Below are 12761 nucleotides of genomic sequence, written 5' to 3' on the forward strand. Positions count from 1 at the left end.
TTGGAACCTTGCCATGGACCAAACAAAACTGGATTGGCTCTTTTCTTAAAATAGGTTTTCAAAAACAGAGAGAAAGAAAAGTAATAAAAACTAACTACAACACTAGACTTTCCACACTTTCACTTCATTCGATTATGATTCGACGTGAAAGGTACTCATCACTGGGTTTGGTTTTTGGGGAAACACAAATGGGTGTCTACATCCCTACTCCTATGGTGTAAGTGTACAATAGTAGTGCGAGGACTCGCATGACAGGGGCGCGGGCACGTATAATCAAGGCGTGAGTGTGCATCCCCTGCTCCCTTGTTCCGTACCCTCTTTATCGCGAGTTCGCTATCCGAAGCGAGGGTGCGCTTGTACAAGTTTTTTTTTTGGATGTCTATCTAACTTTTCCTTTGTTAGTTTTACTATATATATATTTTCTTCCTTTTTAGAGAGAGAATTGTATTAGAATTGGAATAGAATTAGATTTTTAGAGAGAGAAGTTCAATTTGGGGAAATTTTAGCTCTTAGATTCTAGAGAGAGAAACTTGATGATTTTATGATTGATACACTTGATCTTCAATTTCTTTGATATTAATCAAAGTTTTGTAAGAATTTCTTTCTCTTTAATCCAATTTTAATGTGTGATTTTGATGTTTTGTAGAATTTCTAGATTTGATTTTGGATAATTTGATTACAATGTTGATGATGAATTTGATGATTTGTTTAGCTTTGTTCTTCAACTCTACAATGTGTATTGAGTAGATTTCTTGCTAGGGATGTGGTGAAGAATATATGAATATATTTCATAGCTAATTGGGGGATTTTGATTAATTTGATATTGAGATTAAATTTGTTGATAGAAATTATGCATGTGTTTGATTTGTTGAGGAGTGATCAACCTTGATTCTCAAGCCAGATTGCATTGTAGTTTTCATTGATACAACACATTGATTTGGAAGCTACAATTATCGATTGAACTTGACTTGTGATGTTTCTATGATAGTCATTTATAGTGACCACTAGTTTGACGCCTAGGAAATAGCTTTTCGAGTGCTTTTTATTGCAATTACTATATCTCGTCACATTATTTGATTGATTAATTTCCTATCCAATTAGCATGTTTAATGTGAATGCATATGGATCCTAATTCCCTAGTGTATTTAATATTGATTTCCATATTCAAATTGTTGTGTTGATTAGTTCTTAATTGACCAAACCAATTTGCTTAATCTTTGAAATAACTAGACCTAAGGCTATAACACTTACCTCATTTCCTTTGGGTTCGACCCTTGACTTACCTCTATGCTTGTATTTGGGTTAGTTAAGTGTTTACAAATTTAGTTTGGCTATAGGGGGATTAGTTTTACCAACGACCTAGTTCTTCTTGTCGTCAGGTCACGAAAGCCCATTCATTCTATAGCATTTGGTCTACATAACGGCTCCCAGCTATGACAATGAATTTTTTTGAGTTGTACTCGTCGAGCCCCACCAAAAGAAAGCAAGAAGGGAATGAATTTCATCAGTAAGAATATATGGTATTCTAAATATGCTCATCATATAGGTAGGAATCTCTTGCGCCACAACTTTAAACAATTTAGATGAACAATTTGGTAAATTCATAGATATGCTTAGGCAACTTAATCTAACGACCCTTCCATTTACCGATTTCATTGACCAAATGCCGATTTATTATGAAAAATTCCATAAGGACATCTTGAGTGGAAAAAAACTTGTGATGTGGCAAAAACGGTTAGCTTGACCGAGAATTGTAGTGCAATCATTATGAACAAGATGTCGTCTAAGTTGAAAGACCTTGGAAACATTTCTTTCCCTTGTGCTATCTATAAGATGCAAATTGATAATGCCTTGTGTGACTTAGGAGCTAGTGTTAGCCTTATGCCATATTTGGTTTATCAAAGACTTGAGTTAGGGGAACTTTTGCCTACCAACATTACCTTGCAATTAACCGATAGATCAATGAAGTTTCCAAAAGGTAAGGTAGAGGTTATTCTTTTGAGGGTAAGGAAGTTTGTGATTCCAGTTGATTTTATTGTTTTTGAAATGGATGAGGATGTCAACATTCTTATCATACTTGGTAGACCTTTTTCATGCTACCTTGGGTGCCATGATTAATGTCAAAAGTGCTAATATTTCTCTCAAGGTAAGAGAAGAGGTTATTGAATTTGATTTAAATGAAAGCATGAAATATCCTTCTTCTTCACTTAAAAATTGCATGAGAGTTGAAATCTTAGATAATAATGTGAATTCCATGCATGAGCACTTGCTCACATATAATGATCCACTTGAGTGTGTTTTGTTGAATAAGGAAAAGATAGGTAAGCATGGCAAGAAAATGGCATTCTTTGAGAGAATCATTGATGAGAGCATGGAAGAGGGTGATGGTCATATTTTCACAGGAATCTTAAGCCAAGATTCATTGCAAGCGGCCTCAACTAAGGAAGGTAAAGGTGTCCCCATGGTAGAGCTCAAACCTCCACCATCAGACCTTAGGTATTTATTTTTAGGGCCCAATTTTAATTTTCCCGTTATTGTTAGCTCCTCCTTGAGTGAGAGTCAATATAAAGAGTTATGTGGTGTTTTGAGAAGGCACCAATGTGCTTTGGGTTACACAATTGATGACCTCTAAGTTATAAGCCCGACTTTATGTACACACCATATCACTCTTGAGGAGGGCGCCTTACCTAGCATTGAAAGGTAACAGAAGCTACACCCTCAAATGGAGGAGGTAGTCAAGAAGGAAATCATCACTAAGCTATTGGATGTAGGAATCATATTCCCTATATATAGCTCTAGATGGGTTTCCCCAATCCACGTTGTCCCAAAGAAAGGAGGCATGACTGTTGTAAAGAATGAGAGAGGTAACCTCATTCCTATAAGGACGGTCACGGGATGGCAGATGTGTATAAACTATCGACAACGTCCAAAAACATCCACCAAAAGGGATCATTTTCCCCTTCCTTTCATTGAGCAAATTCTTAAAAGACTAACAAGGCATAATTATTATTGTTTTCTTGATGGCTATTCTAAGTTTTTCTATATTCCTATTCACACAAATGACTACGAGAAAATAACTTTTACTTATCCATATGGAACTTTTGCCTATAAGTAAATGCCTTTTGGGCTTTGCAACTCCCCTACCACTTTCCAACAACGTATGATGAGCATATTTGTATATATGTTGGAAGAGGAAATGGAGGTGTTTATAGATGATTTTTCAGTAGGTGGTGTTTCATTTGAAGCTTGTCTTGAGAAGTGTTTGTCTTGATGTGAGAAAGTGAATTTGGTTTTGAATTGGGAGAAATGTCATTTCATGGTTGAGGAAGGCACTGTCCTTGGCCACAAGATCTCCTATAAAGGTATAGAGGTGGACAAAGCAAAGATTGAAGTGATTGAAAATATTCCACCTCCGTTTAATGTTAAGGGTGTGAGATATTTCTTAGGGCATGACGGGTTCTATAGAAAATTTATCAAGGATTTTTCTCTAATTGTAAAACCTCTCAATGACCTTCTTTAAAAAGAAGTCAAGTTTGTATTTGATGATAGATGCTTGGAAGCTTTCAAGAAGTTGAAAAAGCCTTGTTATATACTCCTATTGTCAAAGCGCCAAGATGGGATTTACCTTTCAAGTTGATGTGCAATGCTAGCGACACGACCATTGGGGCAGTGCTACGTCGAAGGGTGGATAAGAAGCTTCATGTCATCTACTACGTGTCGAAGAACCTAATGGTGCTCAACAAAATTACATGACAACCAAGAAGGAATTTTTGGCAATTGTCCATGCTTTTAAGAAGGTTCGTTGTTACTTGTTGGGTTCCAAAACAATTGTTTTCACGGGTCATGCGGCTCTTAAGTATCTCTTTGGCAAAAAAGAATCAAAGCCTATGTAGGGAATATTTTAAGCATCCTACACTTGAGACCCACTGTGATCATACACTTAAGGATGGTGGAATCCAAATGGAAGGAAGCTAGAGCAAAAGAGTCGCCAATAAGCTTTAGTAACTTGTAAACCGTTCACAGGGTGAAGGTTACACACCTTCACGATCCATGAGATCGCTAACTCCATAGTGGTCCTGAACCATGACGACATATTCGAGGATTAAGGTACAAATCCAATCTAAAAAAAGATTAAACCTACCCTTAATAAACCTCTACTTTATTCTTCTCATATTCATGTGCACTTTGTGATTAACATTCAATCAATATATTAATTCTAAACCTGTTTAATCTATGTTGGTTGATTATTAATGCACAAACAAACCTATTATTGACGATCACTTGAATTAAAATCATATTAGCCTAAATAAAGTTATTAAATATCTTATTATGAGTGATTTCAAGTACAAATTCCCATTAATCCTGTAAGAGAGGGCGTGATCAAGCAATAAAAATAATATGTCAAGCAACATAATAATATTGATACAACAAATCATCATCATCAAAATAATATTCTCGTCAAAGCATAATATTAGCAAGATCCTAGGCATGATACTAACAAGATTAATAACAAATCCTAGCATGTCACTAAACATTAAAGATCAAAGCTTTAACCCTAACATGATACTTGCATGATAGAAGAAAATAGGAAGCAACCAAAGCATGATACTAGAAACCAATAAATAACATCCTAATATGATACTAGGAACTAATAAAATCTAAGCATGCTTTATTAAAGAAATAGAGCAATGAAATTACTCACTTTGAAGCCTCGTACCTCTTTCAATCAAAACAATACACACGTTAGTAACTTTAAGAAAAATATTAAACAAACAATTAAACCAATATTAAAATAGGGATATGAGACCAAACCCTTAAAAATTATCAACCTTTCACGATTAGGGGGAAGGTAACTTCGAGTTTTTCTAGGTGTGTCTAAATCTTGTGATGGACGAATGGTGTTTTTGAAAAGGCAAGGCCTACAAAGAGGGAGAAAGAATAAGTTTCTAGATTTTAGAGAGAAAGAATAGAATAGATGATTGTTGATGATTGAAAACGGGGAGATACGACCCTATTTTTAGAGAAAACAACCAAAAAGGATTTGAAAAGAGTTAAAATTCAAATCGAAATAAAATTCCTTTTATGCGGTAAGATTAAAAGTATCGCAGCGCGATAGTACCATCGCGGTGCGATAGAATTATCACAGTGCGATGAAAATAGTTATTTTGCGGATTTTGTTTTATCACATCTATTAATCCAGAAGTTTAAATAATTCATATAATATGTCGTTGGAAATATTTTGATATATACTTTCCAACCCAATTAGAATCTGATTAAAATATTTTGTAGCATAAAGTTATGTCCAAAATAGTGTAAGGGTGTTAGTTTTGGATATAGTTTCGTATTTCTTTCATATCTTTTTTTGTTATAGCTCGAAATTAATATTATAATATATCACTGGAAATAAAATTTCAAGTGATATCCAACCATCTTATATTTGGATAAAAATTATGAGGCACGAAAATAATATCTGATCATATTTGAACGTCTTTCGTTTTGTATAGAATTAGGACTTTCAAAAAGAGGAGTTTTATTCAGTTTCAAATTCTTTGATCTTATCTTTTTAAAAAGGATAATTAAGATCTTTTAGAAACTCATAGTATTTTCTAATTAATCCTAATTGGTTAGGAATATAATTAATATTAATGGACCCTCCACATGACCATTGGGTCGCACATCAAACTCGTTTAGACCTAGTTTAGTATTTTGACAAAAAATTCCTTGTTATAAATCGGAATTGGGCTTATAATATATCGTTGGAAAGGTCTTTTCAAACCTCATCCAACTAAACAGTTATTAGACCCTGATTTTGAACTATAATAAACTGGATGGGACATTTTTCATAAATAAGATACCAAATGAATGATTTTCAAAAACAAAAATGAATTATTTTTATTAAAACATTTTAGAAAACAAAAGAATTAACTAGACTCTTCAACATTTCACCTTACTTGATATCAATGACGTGAAAAGTACTCATCAATAGGTTTGGTTTTTTGGGAGACACAATCACGTGTCTACAGAAACCCCCACTTTGACTGAGTTTGGAGAAACGTAAGTTTCGAAAACAAAAGTTAATGTAGCGACAAGGACGGAGAATGATTCAGAACTTTCTCCGATGCCTGCAAATTAGCGTTAGTTAAACAAATGGGAGAGTTAGAAACGCGTATCTTGCATTGTCGAGTACACGTCTCTAGAGTAAACGATTTCTTTGTTGCAGCAGTTTGTTGTGACGACCTCCACAAGCTAGGGAACATCGCCAAAGACCGCTGCTTGTAGCCATCTTCAGTTTTTCTCTGACAATCTTCCACATCCTAGGGAACATCGTCGAAGATCACAGCTTGTAGCTACCTTCTGTTGTTGATGTTGTGGTCGTGCTTTGCCGCTGTTGATGTTCACTCGTCTTTGAACAAAAGAGCTTTCTTGAGGAATGTTCACTCGTCTTTGAACAATGGAGCTTTGGATGACATGTCCACACGTCTCTGAACAAAAGAGCTTTGAAAAGGATGCCCACGAGTCTTTCTCTAAAAGAGCTTTTAATGATATGTTCACGTGTCTCTAAACAACAGAGCTTTCAATGATATGTTCATGCGTCTCTGAACAAAAGAGATTTGATTGATATGTCCACTTGTCTCTGAAAAAACAGCTTTGATGAGATGTCCACGCGTCTCTAAACAAGAGCTTTGGATAGAATGCCCACTCGTCTCTAAGCAAAATAGCTTCAATTGAAATGTCCATTAGAGCTTTAAAGAATATGTCCATGCGTCTCTAAACAAAGAGCTTTGATTAAAATGTCCTAGTGTCTCTGAACACAAGAGCTTTGATTGAAATGTCCACGTGTCAAAAACACAAGAACTTTGAATATTGAGATTTTTCGGTTGGCTGGGAACAAGATCATTGCTGAATGGTTGTATCCTATAAAATCAAAATTGCCAAAAGACTTTGCTAATGTTTTTCTTAGTGTTGACCTAAGGCTTGTGTGTTTGACTCATTGTGATTGCTTTGACTTGAGGTTGACTCAAGGTTTACTGTACTTGTAACTCGATGTGTTTAAATTAACTCGACTCAATGTGTTGTGACATGACATGACTCGTGTGTGCTTTGTATTGTGATCATGCTTGTGTGACTCGAAAATGCAGAAAAAGCAAAAAAATTCTGTCATTTTTGTGGAGGGTACCGACTTTCTCCCGAAAAAAGAAAGATATGAAACGAAAGAAGTGAGTGTTTGTAGTGCATGTTGAATGAGCCTAGGAAAATGTATATGCTAATGTTGTATCTCATGGTGCAAGGATTATAACATCCTAGACTATCCTAGTTGATGACTCGATGATAAAAGTATTTGGGTAACTGAGGCGCAGAGGCTAAGTACTTCATAATTTGTGATGCAATGATGAGTGATGAGTGACTTTGATATGATAGGGCATGCTTGAACGTTGTGTTAAGATTTCATGACAAAGGGTTCCTAACGGGAAGTATTATTTGGTCATGTATCTCTGATGTGTGTGAAAGTGACACTATGTCTAAGTTGCAAAGGTTAGGGTGTGGAAATATATTTTTAGCAGAGCCAAATAATGATGACTCTTAGGCTTGGTAGGCTAATAAAGTAAGGATCAAGCCCCCAAGTCTAGCGCTAAATAGATAGGGATGAGAATTGGAGATCCCTTGATATGATCATGTATGAATGTGAATGTAAATGAATGCATTTTTATTACGGCCGCAACCCAATGTGAGGTTGCCTACGTATCCGTTAGGAATCAGGCCGAACGTAGCTCTAGCCGAACCTCGCACAAGTGTGTGTATACCTCAAAGAGGTCTTGTAAGGATTGTAACATGGTTAGGGTAAAGGTTGAATAAGAAGGAGATAAAGGCTCAAGACTCTAAATAAGCCTCCAAGGTGTGCAACCTTGCTTTTGAAGCTTTGTATTTTTATGCTTGAGGTTTTTCAATTTTGAACTCTTTTATTTATTATTTTTTGCTCTTTTTTTTTGCCTTTCATTTTTTCAAATTCAAATCCTTTTTTATAAGTGTGGGCAATCCTGATCAAGCGATCTATCACTCGCTTGACATTTATGTTTCTCAGGCACGGTACCGAGCACTCGATAAGAGATGCAATCTGAGACGTGTCCTTATCAAATATATTGGAACACTTGCCCTTTTGCACACAATTTTATTTTTTTGCTATTTGCTTTTTTAAGTTCTTAGTATAATCACTTAAGCTTTTGTATTTGGAAATTGCATAAGTTGCACACCATCCCATCCCAAGATTAGGTAGATGTGGGTTGTATAAAGAATGGTCAGTCGTTAGAAAAAGATCAAAGTGACCCGTTAAGAAAGGATTATATATTTGAAGGGTGAAGATGATATATATGACAACAAGGGGCCTCGAATCATTAGTATACCTTATGCTTAGTTCGGCGCCATTTTTTTTTTTTATAATTTTGAGATTCAATGCAAGGAAGAAATGCTCACATTATTAAAATGAAATGGGTAAAAAAATCAAACTCATGAAATAAATCTTAAAAAATGATGGAGGGTGCATATGCTAAACTTATTGGAGAGGAGTTTAAAAAAATAAAAGAATAAAGCATGAAATCTTGGTGAGAAGCTTACATTGTGCTTTGTCTCATCATTACTCATTTTTTTTTCTTGTCAATCACATGACTCAAACTCGATTCAACATGCATGAATGGGAAGAGATCATAGTGTATGAGGTGAATGATATACATGGAGAAAGCATGTAAGATGAAGGAATGTGAATGTGGAAAGTGTTTAAAAAGGGAAGTGTGAGATATGTAATATATGAAAAAATGATGTGAAAGAACGTGGAAAGCTATAGAAATATCCGGAATAAGATGGAACCCCAACTCGAATGATGGAAAGGACGACTCATGCATGAACCTAAGACATGGTCATGGCCTGGTGTGAAAAACGTATATCCAAAGTATGTGTTAAGACTTGTGAGTGAAATTCATATGTTCAAGATTCGTGTCATGACCATGTGACTCGACTCGAACAAAGACTAAGTTAAGACCTCATGCATATACACTAAACTGGACATGCTGTAGTATTTTAGTCATAACTTTTGATCCGTGACTCCACATTGAACAAAACCAACGTCAAATTAAATATAAAACTAGGGGCTACAGCTCCATAGGTTTTAGGACTCGTAATTCTTTCTAGAACTCCGGTTACGACCAAAACAAGTTAATGCTTGTGCAATATACGAGAATAAAAATCCGGGTTGCCGCAAAGGAACTATGAATCAATTTAAGACATATTTATTAGCTCAAATTAATTAATAAATTAATTAAGCACATTCCTTTAGTCATTGGTTAGTTTATTTAAGCAGATTTATAATCACAAGTCAAACCAAACTGTTAGTTTAATCATATATAAATATGAACAAGCAAATAATACATAAGTAGTTAAATGGTCACAATATGATGCAATGAGTTTGCAACCTAACCATGGTTCTAGTTCTCTAAAGATCATTGATTATGTTAGTAAAAATAGGGTCCGTGGTTATGTGTCTGAATGCATCGCGCGAAAGCCTTACCTTTTGAAGTGTTGGCACGTATGGATGGGACCCCGCAAGTTAAACTTGCTTCCATGGTTTGGTTAATTCGCAAACTCGGATGTACCCTTCGTTGCAATGAGCATTCGATTGGGTAGATGGAGCGTGAATTCCAAGAGGGTTATGGCCATATGTAGAACACATATGGGTTTCACAAAAATGGAAAAAAAAACTCAATCAGGAAGAAAAATCGCCCAAATAGTACTAGAACCAGTAAAAGCAAGAAGGTAAACTTCTGACTCGGTATTGGAAGAACATGTCGCGAGAAATCAGGGACTATTGCGAAAAGATTGCCTTGTCGTGCCGCGATATTGCTATCGCATTGCGACAAAGCCATGGCACTGCGATGGGATCTGTTCTCTCAGCGACGGTTCCTAGATGCCTCAACATTTTTTAGTGTTCTTTGAATTTTAGATTTTTGCAGCGTTTTTCAATTTTAGTTGTGAAAAATATTTCCCAAATTTCTTATGTGTAAAAAGCCTATATTTTTGACACATCACGGATTGTCTTTCCAATGCGAACCTTTTTATGCTTAGGCCAATTATGTTAATCAAAATTACGCACATGAATACATAGAACGTTTCAAGTCTCATCCACTCATTCTGAATTATTGCCAAAATAAATTTTAGGAATTAAAATAGAAATCCTCCCTAATAAAGTCGCCAAACTTTAGGGAATATTTCAAGAATCCCACACTTGAGCTCCACTATGATAATACACTTAAGGATGGTGAACATGTTTTAGGAACTTGTAAACCGTTCACAGGGTGAAGGCTACACACCTTCACGATCCATGAGATCGCTAACTCCATAGTGGTCCTAAACCATGATTTGATATTCGGGGATGAAGGTACAAATCCAACATAAAAGAGATTGAACCTACCCTAAATAGGCCTTTATTTTATTCTTCTTATATTCATGTGCACATTCTGACTAACATACAATCAATATATTAATTCCACACCTTTTTAGTCTATGTTTGTTGATTATTAATGTACAAACAAACCTATTATTGGCGATCACTTGAATTAAAATCATATTAGCCTAAATAAAATTATTAATTATCTTATTAAGCGTGATATCAAGTACAAATTCCTTTTAATCATGCAAGAGAGGCCAATAAAAATAATTTATCAAGCAACATAATAATATTGATACAACAAATCATCATCACAATAATAATATTCTCATCAAAGCGTAATATTAGCAAGATCCTACGTATGATATTAACAAGATTAATAACAATATCAAAGTTTTAACCCTAACATGATACTAGTATGATAGAAAAAAATAGGAAGCAACCTAAGCATGGTACTAGAAACTAGTAAATAACATCCTAATAAGATACTAGGAATTAATAAAATCTAAGCATGATTTTTTTTTTTTTAACAGAAATAGAGAAATAAAATTACTCACTTTGAAGCCTCGTACCTCGTTCTATCAAAACAATACAAAAGTTAGTCACTTCAAGGAAAATATTAAATAAACAATTAAAACAATATTAAAATAGGGATTTGGGAGCAAACCCTCAGAATTTATCAACCTTTCACGGCTAGGAGGAAGGCAACTTTGATCTTGGCTAAGTGTGTCTTAATCTTGTGATGGAGGAATGGTTTTTTTGTAAAGGCAAGGCTTTGAAAGAGGGAGAAAGAATAAGCTTCTAACTTTGAGAGAGGAAGAATAGAATAGATGATTGTTAATGATTGAAAATGGGGAAATACGACCCTATTTATAGAGAAAAACGACCAAACACGGTTAGAAAAGATTTAAAATTTGAATCAAAATAAAATTCCTTTTCACGCAGGAAGATTAAAAGTATCGCGGCCCAATAGGACCATGCCAGCGCGATATAGTTATCGTGGCGAAATGAAAATAGTTTTTTTGCGGAGTTTGTTTTATCATATCCTTTGATCCAAATGTCAAAATAAGTCATATAATATGTATTAGGAAATATCTTGAAGTCTAGTTTCCAACCCAATTGGAATTAGATTAAAATTTACTGTAGAATAAAAGATACGACCGAAATAGTGGAAGGGTGTCAGTTTTGGATAGAGTTTCGTATTTCTTTCATATCTTTTTCGTTATAGCTCAGAATTAATATTATAATCATTGGAAATATAATTTCAAGGGATATCCAACCATCAAATATTTGGATAAAAATTATGAGGCACGAAAATAATAACTGATCATCTTTGAACGTCTTTCATTTCTAATAGAATTAGGACTTTCAAAAGGAAGAGTTTTATCAATTTCAAATTCTTTGATCTTAGGTTTTCAAAAATGATATTTATGATATTTTTAAAACTCATAGAAGCTTCTAAATTAATCCTATTTGGTTTAGGAATATAATTAAGATTAATAGACCCTCCACATGATCATTGGGTCGCACATCAAACTCGTTTAGACCTAGTTTAGTATTTTGACTATAACTTCCTTGTTATAACTTAGAATTTTGCATATAATACATTGTTGGAAAGGTCTTTTAAAGACCCATCCAACAAAACAATTATTGGACCCTGAACATGGACTATAATAAACTATATTGGAATTTTTCATAAATAGGATACAAAATGAATGATTTTCGAGAACAAAAATGAATTACTTTTATTAAAACATTTTAGAAAACAGAAGAATTCATGAGACTCTTTAACATTTCACCTTAATCAATATCAATGATGTGTAAATTACACATCACTGGGTTTTGTTTTTGCGGAGACACAATCAGGTGTCTGCAGCCTAGGTTCATCCGTTGGGTGCTTGAACTTTAAAATTTTTATCTTGAAATTAGAGATAAAAAAGGAGCAGAAAATGTGGTAGCGGATCATCTATCTTGTCTTGAGGATTTCCAAGTCCAAGATGGTGGGTCTCCCACTAAGGATAGAATGCTAAATGATTCCTTGTATGTTATTAATGTGAAAGAACTCCCATGGTTTGCTTATTTAGTCAACTATCTTGCATGTGTGGAGTTTCCACCTTCATTCATTAAGAATCAAAAGAACAAGCTCAAGAGAGAGGCTAGACATTGCTTGTGGGATGATCCCATATTGTACAAACAAGGCTTTGATGGATTACTTCGTTGTTGTGTGCCAAATGGAAGGTTCTAAGTGTGTTGAAGATGTGCCACTTGAATCCTAGTGGTGGTCATATGGGTGTTCTTAGAACCGCCTCCAAGATTCTTCAGTGTGGTT

This window comes from Chenopodium album, chromosome 8 (assembly GCF_948465745.1).
Source record: "Chenopodium album chromosome 8, dcCheAlbu1.1, whole genome shotgun sequence".
Taxonomy (NCBI): Eukaryota; Viridiplantae; Streptophyta; class Magnoliopsida; order Caryophyllales; family Amaranthaceae; genus Chenopodium; species Chenopodium album.